Consider the following 15,172-nt stretch of genomic DNA (forward strand, 5'->3'; position numbering starts at 1 on the left):
CAGAGGATGCCTTTTTCTCAACCCCACCACCCTCATAGCCACATTTGGTAGGAATGTGAGAGAGGGCCATCAAGAACCTATTTAAAGTTTCTGGATCTCCCTTGTAGAGGAAAGTAGGCTGGTTCTCTCATTGTCCTTTGCTGGCAAGCAAAACCCTTTCTATACCAGCTGGCTTTCAGCAACAGACTTGTTATTGAGCGTCAGATGTGGTACTTTCCATTTCAACGATGTTTTAAATTTCTGATTTAATATTTGAGTTGATTTGCATTTTAATATGATAGTCTTTGTATGTTTCCATCTTTCCATAGCTTTTTAAATCTATTTTTATTTGTATATGTTTTATACTTTATAAAACACCCTGGATCTAATTTCTGGAAGAAAGGCAGGATATAAATGAAATAAACAAATAAAGATATGAAATAAACTGAGAAATATTACCAGTCTTCTTGCTGTTGTTGTTGTTGTTGTTGTTGTTGTTGTTGTTGTTGTTGTTGTTGTTGTTGTTGTTGTTGTTGTTGTTGTTGTTGTTGTTGTCGTCGTCATTGTTGTTGTTGTTGTTGTTGTTGTTCTCATTCATTTATGTTTCTAGCCTGTTGTATGACCAAATTTCTCTGGGTGCCTTACCAGACAAAAGCAAAAGCAAGTTAAAAGAGTCAAAGTTAGAAAGAAAGTACAATCAAAACCAGGAAATTAAATACAAGGATGAGGATTGAAATGAACAGTTTTAAAGCACAGAGCAGAGGAGCACATGGCTGCACCGCTAAACAAATTTAAACCCAACAGAGCTTTTCGTCTCCCTGGAAATTCCTCAGATATTTTGCCCTCTGGGCTCCTAGTATCAGCTTTGGGTGGCTGCTCCTACTCTTCACTTGGTTACCTTATTAATTAATAGTGACCAGAGCTTGAAAAAGTTACTTTTTCAACTACAGCACACAGAATTCTCCAGCTTGTATAGCAGGCATGTTTTCAGAGTTGTACTCCAGAAACAAGAAAAAAAAATCTTCAAAACAACAGGTTTTCTCTGGGATAGGTTTTCAAGGACTGTAGCCCACGTCTTCAGGGGTATCTGAAGACGTGAGAAGCAGAACACAGAAGGTTATAGCAAGTACAACTTGTGAGATTTCAAAGTGCCATAAGACTGTTGTTTTTACTGCAGCAAATTACAGATGATCTCAGTTACCCCTGTGGAAGTTATCTCAAAAGCAATGTCCTCAAGCCCCCTTGAGCCCTATTAAAGCATTATAAATGCTGGTCCTGGGACCACACTTAGAGGTGAGCACCTTAGCCTTGCTCTCTTCCACTGTCATGGTCTTCATGGTTTCAGTGCTTGGTCTGAAGAGGAGAACTCTCAGTCCTGCAGACCTATGGGCTGAAGAGTAAGAATCCAGACTTTCTAAGGTCTTTGTTCACATGTAGAGCCTGCACGTGTAGGCCCTCTCCTTTCTCAGGCTTACAAATGAAACCTTGAAGAGGGTGATAACGGAAGGCACACATCTAGGTGCTCCCCTATAACTCCTTTGGAGTTTCCATTATGAAGAGATTTTCAATCTCTGCTGCCTCTAACGTACTTTCCTGTTCTGCTGCACTGTCAGAGGTGGTAGATACATATTTTAAGACCTAATATTGTAGAGAACATGTTCAAAAATATTCTGAAGCCCCGGAGAGCATGCACCCTGCACGCTGCATCTCTCCAGGTGTTCCACAACCAAAGATATGGAATGAAGCTTTATGAATAATTGATAGCAAGGAGTAATTTCAGAGCATGCCCTGGATCCCCTGAACAGTGTCGGCCAAAAGCAGAGTTCATTGAATTGCGCAGAGCTATGCCATTTCACAGTGACAAAGTCTGCCAAAGCCTAAGCTGAGTATCTTTCAGCTCTGGAAGCATTCTTTCCAAATTCTTCCTTCCTGAGGGGGGGGGGAAGCAATTATGCCTCCCCTAAATCTGACTAAATGAAAACTTGGAAATATTCACTCTCAGATTTCCCTAGGCAGCACAGTCAGACACCATGTTGCCCGAGGAATCCTAGGAGATGCATTGTGGTGAATTGTCAGAGTTGTAGTCTGTTTGTAAGTCTCACATACCGTGAGTTGCATTTGAATGATCTGAAAAACAGCCCTTATCCGAGTATAAAAAACACCAGTGAAATACATAGTTTTTTTTCTTACTAAATTTAGCACTAAAACATGCAAAATAATATTGTTTTTCTTTTTTAAAAAAATAATTGTCATTCATATTTGGAACTGTATTGACCTGGCTTCCACACACAATTGCCCCAAGATGTGTTGACCTACAAATCCCATCAGCTCCAGTCACCAATTGCCCCATTAGCTGTAGGATATGGAGGCTGGAATCAAACATTCTCTGGAGGACGCCACAATCAAATTGTGTAAGGGGATGCAATAGGTAATGTCTATGCTCACCAGTCTAAAAATAAGGGATGTGCCTTCAGATTTAGAACTATTTTGAATTCAATAAATCATGCCATATTTGGATAGTTTCAAATGTATCTGAATCCAAATTTGATAGTTCTAAATACAGTGGTGCCTCGCATAACGAGTGCACTGTTTAATGACGAATCCGCATACCGATCTAATTTTTTAGATCGCTAATGCGATTGCATTGCGATGTTTTAATGGGTAAAACATTGCATTGCAATGATCGGTAAGCGTTTCGCTTACCGATCTTCGCATTGCGATGTTTTTTAAACAGCTGATCGGCTGTTCCAAAATGGCCGCTGGGTGCCTAAAATGGCTGCCGCAAGTGTTTTCGCGCCCTGCCGTCGCTTACCGAGGGCGCGAAAATGGCGGCGCTATGGAGGAACTTCGTTCAACGGTGAGTTTGGGAGCCATAGGAACGCATTAAACGAAGTTTAACACGTTCCTATGGCTTTTTCGGTTCTGTTTAGCGATGTTTCTGCATAGCGACATTAATCCAGAACGGATTAACGTCGCTATGCGGGGCACCACTGTATCTGTAAAATAATTCCTAATATTCTGAGTCCTACTTACTACTATAGATTAGGAAGCAAACGGGTAGGATTCTGGATGCTGGAGGAAGACATGAAAGTGACTGACACTATTTGTAAAGATGCTTGAGAGGTACTGATTTATCCTCTCAACTCACTATTTGGGATCCTATAATCTAGAGACAAATCCTAGGAAGATCTGTATTATTATATCATGAATACTTGAAGCCGTGTAACAGATTTCAGAGCTGATTTTCATCCAGACATTGACCAGCAACAGCACCATTTCATTCCTTTTAATATCTACTCAAGAGTCCAGAAAATGCTGTTTAATAGTTTTATGAATTTAACTGAATGGCTTTTAAGAAAAAGTAATGCAAAATGAAGTTTCTAATGCTGTAAAAAGCCATCCTTCACAATTTTACCATGGCTGAATGAATTTTTCAAGTAGTTGGGGGTCTTTTGTTAGAAATGGGCTGTCAGAGTGGTAGTCAGAAGGAGAAATCACAGACCACGAATGAATGCTCCCTTGACTCATTACATTCTGAATCAATATACATTTCACAAAAATAAAAAGGCAACCAGTTAAGAGCCTAGCATGGAGGGTCTTTCTTTGTTAACTATGGAAAACATGCAGCAACATATAGTCAAGGTTCTTTTTTTCTGAATTTGCAGAAGTGGGAATAGCTCTTAATTTGTAGAATAGGCGTAATATTTAGCATTCTGTGAACTCCAGCCTGGGGGTGGGGAGGGAAGGGTTTCTAGTTTATATGATTGCAAAAATAGTCTGGAATGTGTGAATAGCATCTGGCAAAAGGGCCAAATTAGATATGAAGCAGGGAGGTCTTCAAACAGGAGAATGTTGTAGTTGTGTACTTGTTAGCTCCATTTGTGTGCAGCCATGACATAAGGGGAGAGTGGCTAACCATGTTCTTAGCACCATATTCCTCAGTGAAATCTCCAAAGGCCCTGTTACTTCTGGACAGTTAATTCTCTTTCAGTGCTGCAGTCCCAGTACGACCTGAGGAGTCTCAGCTGCCGGCTGGCCCTACCACTAGACAGAGTGAGGCAGCTACCACAGGCAGCTAATTGTGTATGTAACAAAAAACAAAAAGCAAATTGTAAGTTATTTAATTTGTTGTTATTATCATTTTCACTGTTGTTGTATTTACAGTGGTAGGAAGAAGTTTTGTAGGATTTTCAGCCTCAGGTGAGAAGGATAAAGAAAATAGACTGGAATAAGCTTTACATTGGGGGAGAAATCCTTCCAGAATTCTTTCTCCCCCATTGCCCTGAGTGAGGCAAGTCATCATTGCTAACACTGAAGTTCAAATACCTGTGTTGTAAATTCCTCCTTAAATTCAGATACCATATACAGTATTCAGTCTTATGGATGAATAAGATAAGGTTAGGGTCCATTTTTTTAGTGCATTATTTCAATTTACAGAAAAGAAGCTGAAATCATGGAAAGTTCCTTTTGCACACAGAAGGTATCCTTCAATGAGCACACTCTTATAGATTAAATCCAGTTGCACTCTATGGCTTCACCACATTTGCTAGTTCCAAATAAAGGAGATCCATTGAATGAAGGGGGCTTGTTAAATCAGTACTAAGATAAGTCTCATTGATACACTTTGTCAATTCTAGCTGGGACTACCAATTTTATGTAGTCATACGTGTGTATGGTGTATGTGCTGAAGACAATTCCAGTGTTTTCTATAGCAATTGAAAGTTTAGGTCTTAACTTCTTATTCCAAGAACGGAAAGAGTTTCTGGAAGACAATTGTGCTCATTGAAGGATAGCTTCTGTGTGCAAAAGGAACTTTCCATGCACATTGTACATCTTCAGATGCTGCAAGCCTCAGGCATAAATTCCATAGGAGAGATCTGGAAGAATCCCTAAAGGCAGCTACTCACAGGAAATATAACATTGAAAATGTACAGAACAATTTCCAGTGGATATCTTTTCAGAATTCAAGATGAGATATTCTTCATGTCTTGAAGGTACATTTACTGTAGAGTGTCTATGTGGGCTTTAAACCATAACATAACAATCTTCTGAAATTTAGTTGTCTTTTTTGATTATACCACTGAGATTTTGACAGAATACAATTGCTTTCTGCTCCCCATTTTTTTAAGCATTAAGTATTTCTAAGGCAGCCTATTACAGGGTTGTTTCATCCTGTGAGAGGAGAGTAATGAAGATGTACAGTGCTTCTTAAAAATTTTGTATTTGTATTTTTATATGAGCAGTTTGAAATGTAGCGGATGAGCAGATGGAAGATAAGCAGTCCCTTGATTTTGCATACTAGCCCCAAAGTAACATCAGTCAAGGACTTCCAAAATTGTAAAAATTTGCTTCAGGTAGGTGGAATTTTTGTGCAATGTCTTTCCAGTGAGCTTTAAACTCTGACTTTTTTCTGCAACAAATGATTTCTTTCAAATGAACTCTCTTTTGCATTTGAACGTTGCCAGAATCCTGGGAGCAATCTGTTACAGGTTCATGGAGCATCAGTTGACCACAAGTGCCCATTAAATGAGCATCTTTGGCCATGAAGGTAGATAGATGCTTACAGGACAACATTTTTGCTTTAATTTGCTCAATAGAACAGCATGGCTGGCACCAGTTATTGCCTCACACTTCTGGAGGCAACAAATCAAATGAACAAATACTTAATCTGTCAGAAAAAGTCCACAAACAGTAGAAGTCTCATGTATTTTATTAAACAAAAGACCACTTGGTTAAAGTGAAAATAATATTTCAGCACACTTTTTAAAAAATGAAAGTCTTGTACTGTTGCAGTGGGAAAGAGGGAGGAATGAAGGTGAATGAGCACAAGAAGCAGAAAATATGGCATAACATAGCCATGAAATCTGTGCTAGAGGCAAAGATAGGAACAAAGAGGATCTGAAGAAGCACTGATAAGAGCTGAGCACAGGAGCTATAATAAAGTATTGAGAGCAAAGAGGGAGAAATGAAACTGCCCTAATGCAGGAATGAAAGCAGAGAGAAACTGGGACAATTTACTGTGGGATATATTGTAGTGGGAAGAAATGGTCAAGTAATGGCTGGAGAGTACCTTCATACATATTAAAGTTCTTGAAGTCTGGGCAGGAGAATGCAAGGAGTGATATTTTTCCCACCCCACCCATGTTTCTGTCTAGTGAGAGGGAAGATGGAGTACTGAACATCAGCCAAACTCTAAAAATGCCACAGCATTATATATACTACAGCTGTGCACAAATAACCTTTTGAAATTCTCTACTCCAATTGTTGGCAAAAATATTGGAGTGGGTGAGGGACAATTATAAAGGATCCCTCCAGCAGAAGGAGAAATTCTCTAACAATTTATCAGAGGTGGAACTTGCCATTAGCAGTAGGTGGCAGCACAGCGTTCTTTTTTCTCTCAACAAGATTGTTGGGTTTTGCGCTTCAACAGCAGCTGTGTTTAAAGCTCAGCCACCATCTTGCTTCCTCCAATGATGCCCTCTACCTGGTGTCATTCTAGGGCAGTGATGGTGAAACTTTTCAAGCCCGAGTGCCTAAAAAAAACTGGGGGGAAAAATCAACCCAGCAGGCAATGGTAGGCAGCAGAAGTGGTGATGGCGGAAGCGGAAGTGGTGGCAGAAGGGGGAATCCCAGGCACTGAGGTGACTCCAGACCCCACTCCTGATCCGCCTCCAGTCATGCTCAACCCCGCCACTACCTATAGCTTAGCCAGCCCACCATCACCAGCTGCTCTGGATCCTGGCCTGCTGCCAGCTGGGGCGCTATTATTTATTTATTGGACTTATATACCGCCCCATAGCGCTACAAGCACTCTCCGGGCGGTTTACAATTTTAATTATACAGGCTACACATTGATCCCCCCAGCAAGCTGGGTACTCATTTTACCGACCTCGGAAGGATGGAAGGCTGAGTCAACCTTGAGCCGGCTACCTGGGATTTGAACCCCAGGTCGTGAGCACAGTTTAACCACTAGCACTACAGCTAGCACTACAGCTGCAGCCGCCTCCTCAGGTTTGGCTGCCAGGGGTAGCGATCCGGCGACTTACAGCTCACTTGCCCACAAAGAGGTCTCTCCGTGCCAGCTGTGGCATATGTGCCATAGGTTCACCATCTCTAGGGCATTATGATGAGAATGGCAGAGACGCAGCCACCAGACCCGTGGCACAGAGACTTCAGAAACAATTCTGCAAAGAAGCCTTCTGTTTCTAGAGCCTTCTCTTTCTTGTTCCTACATTTCTAGAGGAACAGGCCCTTTTCGAGGCCTTTCAAATGGCAAAATTTTAAGGGGCTACTGTTGATAAATTTTGTCATGACTGCAGATGCATGGAACACAGCTCCTTCCCTCTAAGCCCTGTAGTAGGTAGGAGACAGGGCAGTGTAGAGTCCAGCTCTAGGAAAAAAGATGACGCTGAGTGCTGTGCCATAATCTGTCCTCCAATCCAAATGTGTTATTTTCCAGTGAGAGTGACTTCTATTTTTTTATTATTATTTTGCCTCAGACCCTTTAGAATTTCTTTCAATGATATTTTTGAGTGTTATCACAGCATTACAAGGTGGTCAAGTGTACTGCACACATTTCCTTTCTTTTTCTTGCACTTCTCTTCATCCCTCAACAGTTTCCCTTGCTGGCCAACAGGTCCTGATCTGAAAAAGCCCTCGGAAAGGGATTGCATTTTTATACCTTCCTCTGTGCATTAACAGAAGTGTGCAAAGCCAGGAATGTGGTTTTAATTAAAGCAGGGGAAAGGGTTTACTGCCAGTTGCCACAGAGATGAGTTAACAGTGAAACAAAAAATAAGGAAATATCTCCTCACTACATAGGTAAAGGAAGCATAAGAATCCAAAGCTTAACCCATAAGATCTTTTTTAATTTTTTTTAAATTTCTCATCCTTTGAAATTTGTTTTGAAGGGAAATTCTTTTGTATTTAATTGAATGAGAATGAGAAATCTTACGGGGCAAATGGTTAACACAAGCTAATACACTCTCAGGCAACAGTACTTGGAGTTTTTACAACTTTGCATGCTATATATGGTTTGTATTTGTGCACCTACAGAATGCCCACTTCTTAAGCCTCTACCCATGTCAGAGTGCTGCGAATATAGGACAGGTAAGGGCTGTGGGGCATTTCTGTGTGCCTGGGAGTACATTTCCAAGTTCACATCTTCCTCTCTGAGGTGGTCTCTCTCTCTCTCTCTCTCTCTCTCTCTCTCTTACCCAGATGAAGATTCAAAACATCCTAAGCTGTCTTCCCAAGGACTAAGAGCACTACAACCTAAATGTTGATTTATTTATTTATTGCATTTATACAGTATGCCGCCCATCTAGACATAGTCTACTCTGGACGGCTCACAACATACAAGATAAAAACAATTTAAAATATAGACAGTTTTACATCGATAAAGACAATATGATATAAAACATAGTATCGTAATTTTACAAGTTTAACAATTAAACTTGTGTTTTGTTTTTAAAATGGTTAACATTACGCCTCTCTTTAAGTTATGAACCATTTCATGATTGTAGGAATGAGCACAATTGCATATTGACTAGTTTCCAAGAGGACTTCACATAAAAACAGCTGCATCACTACAGCTTTGGAGGGCCAATTCAAACATTATCCCTACAGCATGATTACCACTGTTTGTCTTGTGGGTTGTATTCTTAGCCATATTGCACCGGAGGGAAGACCATGAAGTGAAGGACCACATGGTATGATTTGATGATGCCCTCCTGGCATTTGCACTAGCCATGTCAGCCTTGGGAGTTCCCCATTTCAAACATTTCTGATAGAGCATGGAGCCTGGTAATACAAAATTGTTTCAATTTCTCCTTGATATACTGCACCTGCTAGCATCGCAGCACTACTCTGGGCAATTCACATAAATTAGACAGTCAAATAGTTAATATGATAAAACCATAAATATCTGACCATGTAAAACAGAGGGCACCAGAATATTAAAAATGGTATAAAAACAAAAAAAATAACAAAGATACAGACAGCAAATAACTGAACGGAGATGTGAAAAGTAGCAGCCATCAGCATGAACAGTATAAGAAATAGCTCTCAATTGCCAATAACATATTTATGATTCCATGTATTTCCAAAGAAGATGAAATGAATGTCTTCCTGACAGGAGCAGAAGATCCCACTGGTAAGCTCACGATGTCTGCTCACAAGGCATTGCTCCTATAATGGCTTCCCAGTGTGGTTTTACATGTTTTACTGATTGTGTATTTATAGCTGTATTGCCTTGTTATATTGATTATGGATTATGTGGACTGCTATTACTGATTATACATTTCCTTGTTATAATGGTGGTGCCTTTTTCCTGTGTTAGCTTCACAGCAGCAAGAACTACTCATCAATGTCATAAATTAGTGAATGCTGCAGAAAATAGACCTTTTCATATTTCTACTTCTCTCTTCAAGTGGGGTACTAATTCCAGATGAATGAGAGTATAAGGAGGGTAAAATGGGCAGCATGGATCTATCTTTAAACTGAATATGGAGTGAAAATCCCTTCAACTGCTTTAAGGATATGTCATAGCTCATGATTTCAAAGCAAAGATTTCTGCCTGATAATCTTCTTGCCCTTTACATATTGATCCACCCCCTCAGTTTTCATTTAACGTAGTTACTGTTTTGTAATCTTAACAAAGAAAATAAATTATTGTACATAATCAATTGCTGGTTAATAACCATGTTCTCATACCTGAGAAACTGTAGATATTTTTGTCTCTAGATCTGTAGCTTGTAATTGATGCTGTCCATACAGTAAGTAGCTTACCATGCTCCTCAGCTTGTCTCCTTCTTCTTTGTTACATTATTTATCATAGAAAATACAGTAAATGCAATAAATTATATGTGTGAATTAAGACAGTTTCAGCAATCTAAAAATGCTCTTGAACAGAATCACAACTAACACAGGTGCTCTGAAACATAGAAAAACACACATTTGTGTTGTTCTCTGATTAATGTTTATTTTGCTGTTGCACAGTTAAAGTAATCCAAAGGATCAGTCTCCAAGATACACCATAATAATCTAGAGATGAGAGGAGCCTGGCATTATAGTTTTAATAAATGACAAATTGTATAACATAATCAAATTTTACAGATAAAACAATGATGTACAAGATTAATAGACTTAATAGAAGTCTTCTTATGTGTGTATGGTAGATTATTATTATTTGAGGAGCAAATTGGAATGCACTTTGCTTCTGTCCGCTTTTCAAGCTGCTGTATGGTCTCTCTGGGCATTTTAGAGGCTTTATATAGGTTTGCACATGTGCAATTTGCTCAAAGCTATATTGCATCATGGGTACTGTAGCTTACAGCTGGTGCCACATGACTAGGCATGGGATTTTCTGATTTTTGGATCTATGAATCCTATAATTCTCCATTCTGGAAGTTCCACCTAACAGACCGACCTCTACGGATACCTACATGGAGAAAAGGCCTAGCTGAGAAGGCTTCTTAGGCCTCGGTATGCCCTAGCTACCTTTGCAGAAAGGAGGTTGACAGCTACCAGGAGGGTAGCTTTCTTTCTGTTCAGGAAGCTAGCGTGGAGCTAGGCCTGTGTTACACCACAAAGCCTTCCTAACTAGACTTTTTTTTTCTCTAGATGAGCCACATTTAAGTCAATTTCAACTATGATGGGAAGGGGTCTTTTGCAACCAGCAACAAGGTCTGGGTAACCACTGTTATCTTCTTCATTGGGGTTGTTCCATGACATAGCACCACATTTTTAAAAAATGGATTGAAGTCGCTTCTGAGGCTCCTCCAGGATTAGGGGGCCTAAAGCATAAGCTTCATTAGTTTTGTAGCAGATCCACCCCTAATTATTATTAATGCTGGCTCATGTACCAAGTGAGAGGTAAATTCACCCCCAAATTTCAAGAGGATGCAAGCCTGCCTATTCTGGCCATGAGCATTCTGCATTGCCTTATCTGTTAAAGATGAGCCCAGTATAGGGTTGCCAGACGTCCAGCAAAAGGAGGACATGTCCTCCTTTTTAGCCTCATGTCCTCCATCTGGCAGGCAAAGATAAAAACCTTTAAAATGTCAGGCTTTTGTATATTCCCTGCCCCCACCCGCCCACCCCATTACCTGCCGCTAGCGCCTCGCCCCCTCCTGTTGGGTTTTCCTCATAATAACACTTGACAATTTCTCAATTTTTGGTGAGAGTCCAAATTTTGTATTAATGTTCTTCCAATAGCTTTGCAGCAGCCTGTCCTGGTCCCTCAACAGGGTCTGCTAAGCCCTGTAGCCCATTTGTTACCAGATGCCCAGGGGCTATAGCATCTGATGTGGTCCTTGTTGAACCGGGCAATGACCAATCTGGTATAGATTTCTGTTTCTGTCCTTTCATCATAATTGATGGTTGGTGGACACAGTTGGTCTGGCTTCTCAGCTTAGACCTGTCTGGCTTGGGAAACCATTCGTTATAGCCCTCAAGCTCACTGAAGCATGCAAGCCCCTCTGCCTCAACAAGGTCTGTGCCCATGGAGGGCAGTGGTTGATGATGATGATGGTGATTTGTTTTTTAACCGAAAGCCTGTACTGAGGATCACATACTCACTTATATTCCATGGTCAATTCTGTTTGCTTTCTTAAAATCATGGTGAGGTAGTTGAACTCAATTATATATAGCAGGTATCTATTTTTGGCAATGAAAAGCATTACATCTTTTCAACACAACATATAAAATTAAATTTCCAAAGCTGCATAGTAGAGTGAAGTCAACACTAAATGTCACCAAATCGCTTAGATGATGTGAACAAATGTCACGTTCCAAATGTCATGTTCCAGCCTCTTTCCACTTAGCTTGCAAAGCAGTTCAAAATGGTTTTTTTTTCCCAGTGAATAGTTTATAGTGAAGCAAGTAGTTGTTAATATTTCCCATTAATATACAGAAACACCACTACCACTTCAGGTCACAATTTGAGAACAAAAGGTACATGTAAGGCATGACTAAACATATATTGCACCCAATACATATATTTATATCTTTCCAAGAAATAGTGCACTCTGTATTTTCAAAGTAGTTAAATATATACCTGTTTGCATAAGTCTCTATGCAATTTACTAGTCTCCGCAAAGTCCAAATTTGCTACTTCACAAAGGCATGGAGGCACCCCTGGATTCTTGAAGACTTTTCCATAATCTCCAAAAGCTTCTAGCCAACTGGTAGTTGTTACCTAAGCTCCAGCAGAGAAGTGTGCTTGTTGCCTAGCTAAACCCAGAGCATTTTACATAGAGAGCTGCTACAGCAACTGTAAACACTATACGGTGCAGAATAGTTACAGTTTGCTTTCCTAGATTAGTTGTACTAATGAAGTCATAGGTCTTCAAGGTTAGGATACCACTGTCCTCTTGTAGAGAAGAGAGTCCTTCATTGGAAGGGCTGCCAGAGGACAGCCCTTCTTTTCAAGATCCCCTCCATTTGATGTAGACAGATGTATGGCCTGGTTAGGGACGTGTATGTCACTGAGCCACTATGGAATAGTGACCATGTTGCAATCTCTTTCACCATGCATGTTGGGGGAAGAGTGTCAAGCAAATCTGATATCCAAATGGTGGACTTCCCTCAGATGAGGAAACTACAGTGGTGCCTCGTATAATGAGTGCCTCATATAACGAGGAATCCACATAACGATGCCTTTTTTTGCGATCGTTTTTGAGATCGCATACCGATGTTGCCTATGGGGAAAAATCGCTTTGCGATGTTTTCCCCATAGGCACCATTTGCCGGCTGAACAAGCAGGCGTTCACTCGGGAGGAGGTGGGGGAATCTTCCCACCTCCTCCTGCCCGATCGCCGGCCTGTCAGCTGGCTGAAAACCCGGCGTTCGCTCGGGAGGAGGTGGGGGAATCTTCCCACCTCCTCCTGCCCATCCGCCGGCCTGTCAGCCGGCTGAAAAACCCGGCGTTCGCTCGGGAGGAGGTGGGGGAATCTTCCCACCTCCTCCTGCCCGATCGCCAGCCTGTCAGCTGGCTGAAAACCCAGCGTTCGCTCGGGAGGAGGTGGGGGAATCTTCCCACCTCCTCCTGCCCATCTGCCGGCCTGTCAGCCGGCTGAAAAACCCGGCATTCTCTCGGGAGGAGGTGGGGGAATCTTCCCACCTCCTCCTGCCCGATCGCCGGCCTGTCAGCCGGCTGAAAACCCGGCGTTCGCTCGGGAGGAGGTGGGCGAAGCTTCCCACCTCCTCCTGCCCGATCGCCGGCCTGTCAGCCGGCTGAAAACCCGGTGTTCGCTCGGGAGGAGGTGGGCGAAGCTTCCCACCTCCTCCTGCCCGATCGCCGGCCTGTCAGCTGGCTGAAGTCCGGCTATGCTTCCGACCCTCCCCCCACGGCCTGGATCCAAGCCGTGGGGGGAGGCTGGGAGCGGACTATTCGGCAGTTGCCAAGGCTCGGATCTGAGCCGCGGCGGCTGCCGAACAGTCCGGCTATGCTTCTGTCCCTCCCCCCACGGCTTGGATCCGAGCCACAGGGGGAGGGTGGTGGGATCCGGACGCCTTTCAGGCATCCCGGGCTTGGATCCCACCCGCCGCCGGTTACCCATGGTTTGGGTAACCGGCAGGGGGTGAGATCCAAGCCCGGGATGCCTGAAAGGCATCCAGACCCCCCACTCTCCCCCCACAGCTTGGATCCGAGCTGCGGCAGCTACCCCAGCCATGGCCGGACTCTAGGGAGTCCAGCCATGGCTGAGGTAGCCGCCGCGGGTCAGATCCAAGCCACGGGGGGAGGGAGAAAACCGGATAATCCGTTCCTATTAGAACGGATTATCCGGTTTTCAATGCATCTCTATGGGAAAACTCGTTTCACTTAACGATGTTTTCCCATAGCGATGTTTTTTTTAGAACGAATTAACCTCGCTATGCGAGGCACCACTGTAGTTAGAGAGAAGTTTGAAAGGGAAGGTAAAAAGAATCCAGTCTCTCCAGAGTGCATGGAGTCTGTTTAAAACAACAGTAGTAGAGGCCCAGCAGAAATGTATACAGCAAAGAAAGAAGGGCTCAACTAAGGCCAAGAGGGTGCCAGCGTGGTTAATGAGTGGAGTTACAGAGGCTTTTTTTTTTTAAGGGACGTGGTGGCGCTGTGGGCTAAACCGCAGAAGCCTGTGCTGCAGGGTCAGAAGACCAGCAGTCATAAGATCGAATCCAGAAGTAGGAAACCTGCCAGAGAAGTGGATGGCCCTCTGGATGGTGAGGGAAGTATAGTGGGGTCTCGACCTACGGAATGACCGTAGCAAGCCACTGGCAATGGTGCGGCTAAAAAATATTGTAAATAAATAAATAAATAAATAATGAATCTGTATTGGACCGGGGTCCATAGGTCGAAAAGTCCTCAAGTCGAAAATGCATTCCCCATTGGAATACATTGAAAACCCATTAATCCATAACCTGCCCAAGAAATACCGCCCCCCACACAAAATTAAAATATTTTTTTAAAATTAACCTTACCTTTTCGAAGCCATCGCTGCTGCCAGAGGACTCTGAGGGCTTTGGTGCCGCTGCTGGAGGCCTCTTGGACGTCCCCTGCCGCAGCCATCGCCGCTGCTGGAGGACTCTGAGGGCTTTGGTGCCGCTGCTGGAGGCCTCTCGGAGGTCCCCCGCCAATGCAGGCTTTCCCAGGGTGGACCAGGCCTACCAGGGGAGGGCTTGCCCCGGTAGGCCCGGTCTACTGCCCGGGAAAGCCTGGTAGACTAGGCCTACCATGGGAGGGCTTCCCCAGTAGGCCCGGTCTACTCCACAGGCTTTCCCAGGGAGTATACCAGGTCTACCGGGGGAAGCCCTCCGAAGGTTCCCATGCCGACGCCACCACTGCTGGGAGCTGAGCTGCACCGGGTGATCCCGGCCATGCTCGGACTCCTGGACTTCCCCCGCCTGGTGGGGGAAGTCCAGGAGTCCGAACATGGCCAGGATTGCCCAGCACGGCTCGGCTCCCAGCAGCAGCGGCGGGGGAAGTCTGGATGCCTTCCAGGCGGAAAAGCCCTGGAAGGCATCCGGAGGTCTCTGCCGCTGTTGCTGCTGGGAGCCTTCGGAGCTCTCAAAGGACTTCCTCCTATGTCGGGGGGAAAGCCCTATGACAGCTCCGAAGGCAAAAAGGCAGGGAGAAAGGGCTGGAAATTGGAATTTCCCACCCTTTCTCCCTGCCTTTTTGCCTTCGGAGCTTTCCACCTGACATTGGAGG

This window comes from Pogona vitticeps, chromosome 2 (assembly GCF_051106095.1).
Source record: "Pogona vitticeps strain Pit_001003342236 chromosome 2, PviZW2.1, whole genome shotgun sequence".
Lineage (NCBI taxonomy): Eukaryota > Metazoa > Chordata > Lepidosauria > Squamata > Agamidae > Pogona > Pogona vitticeps.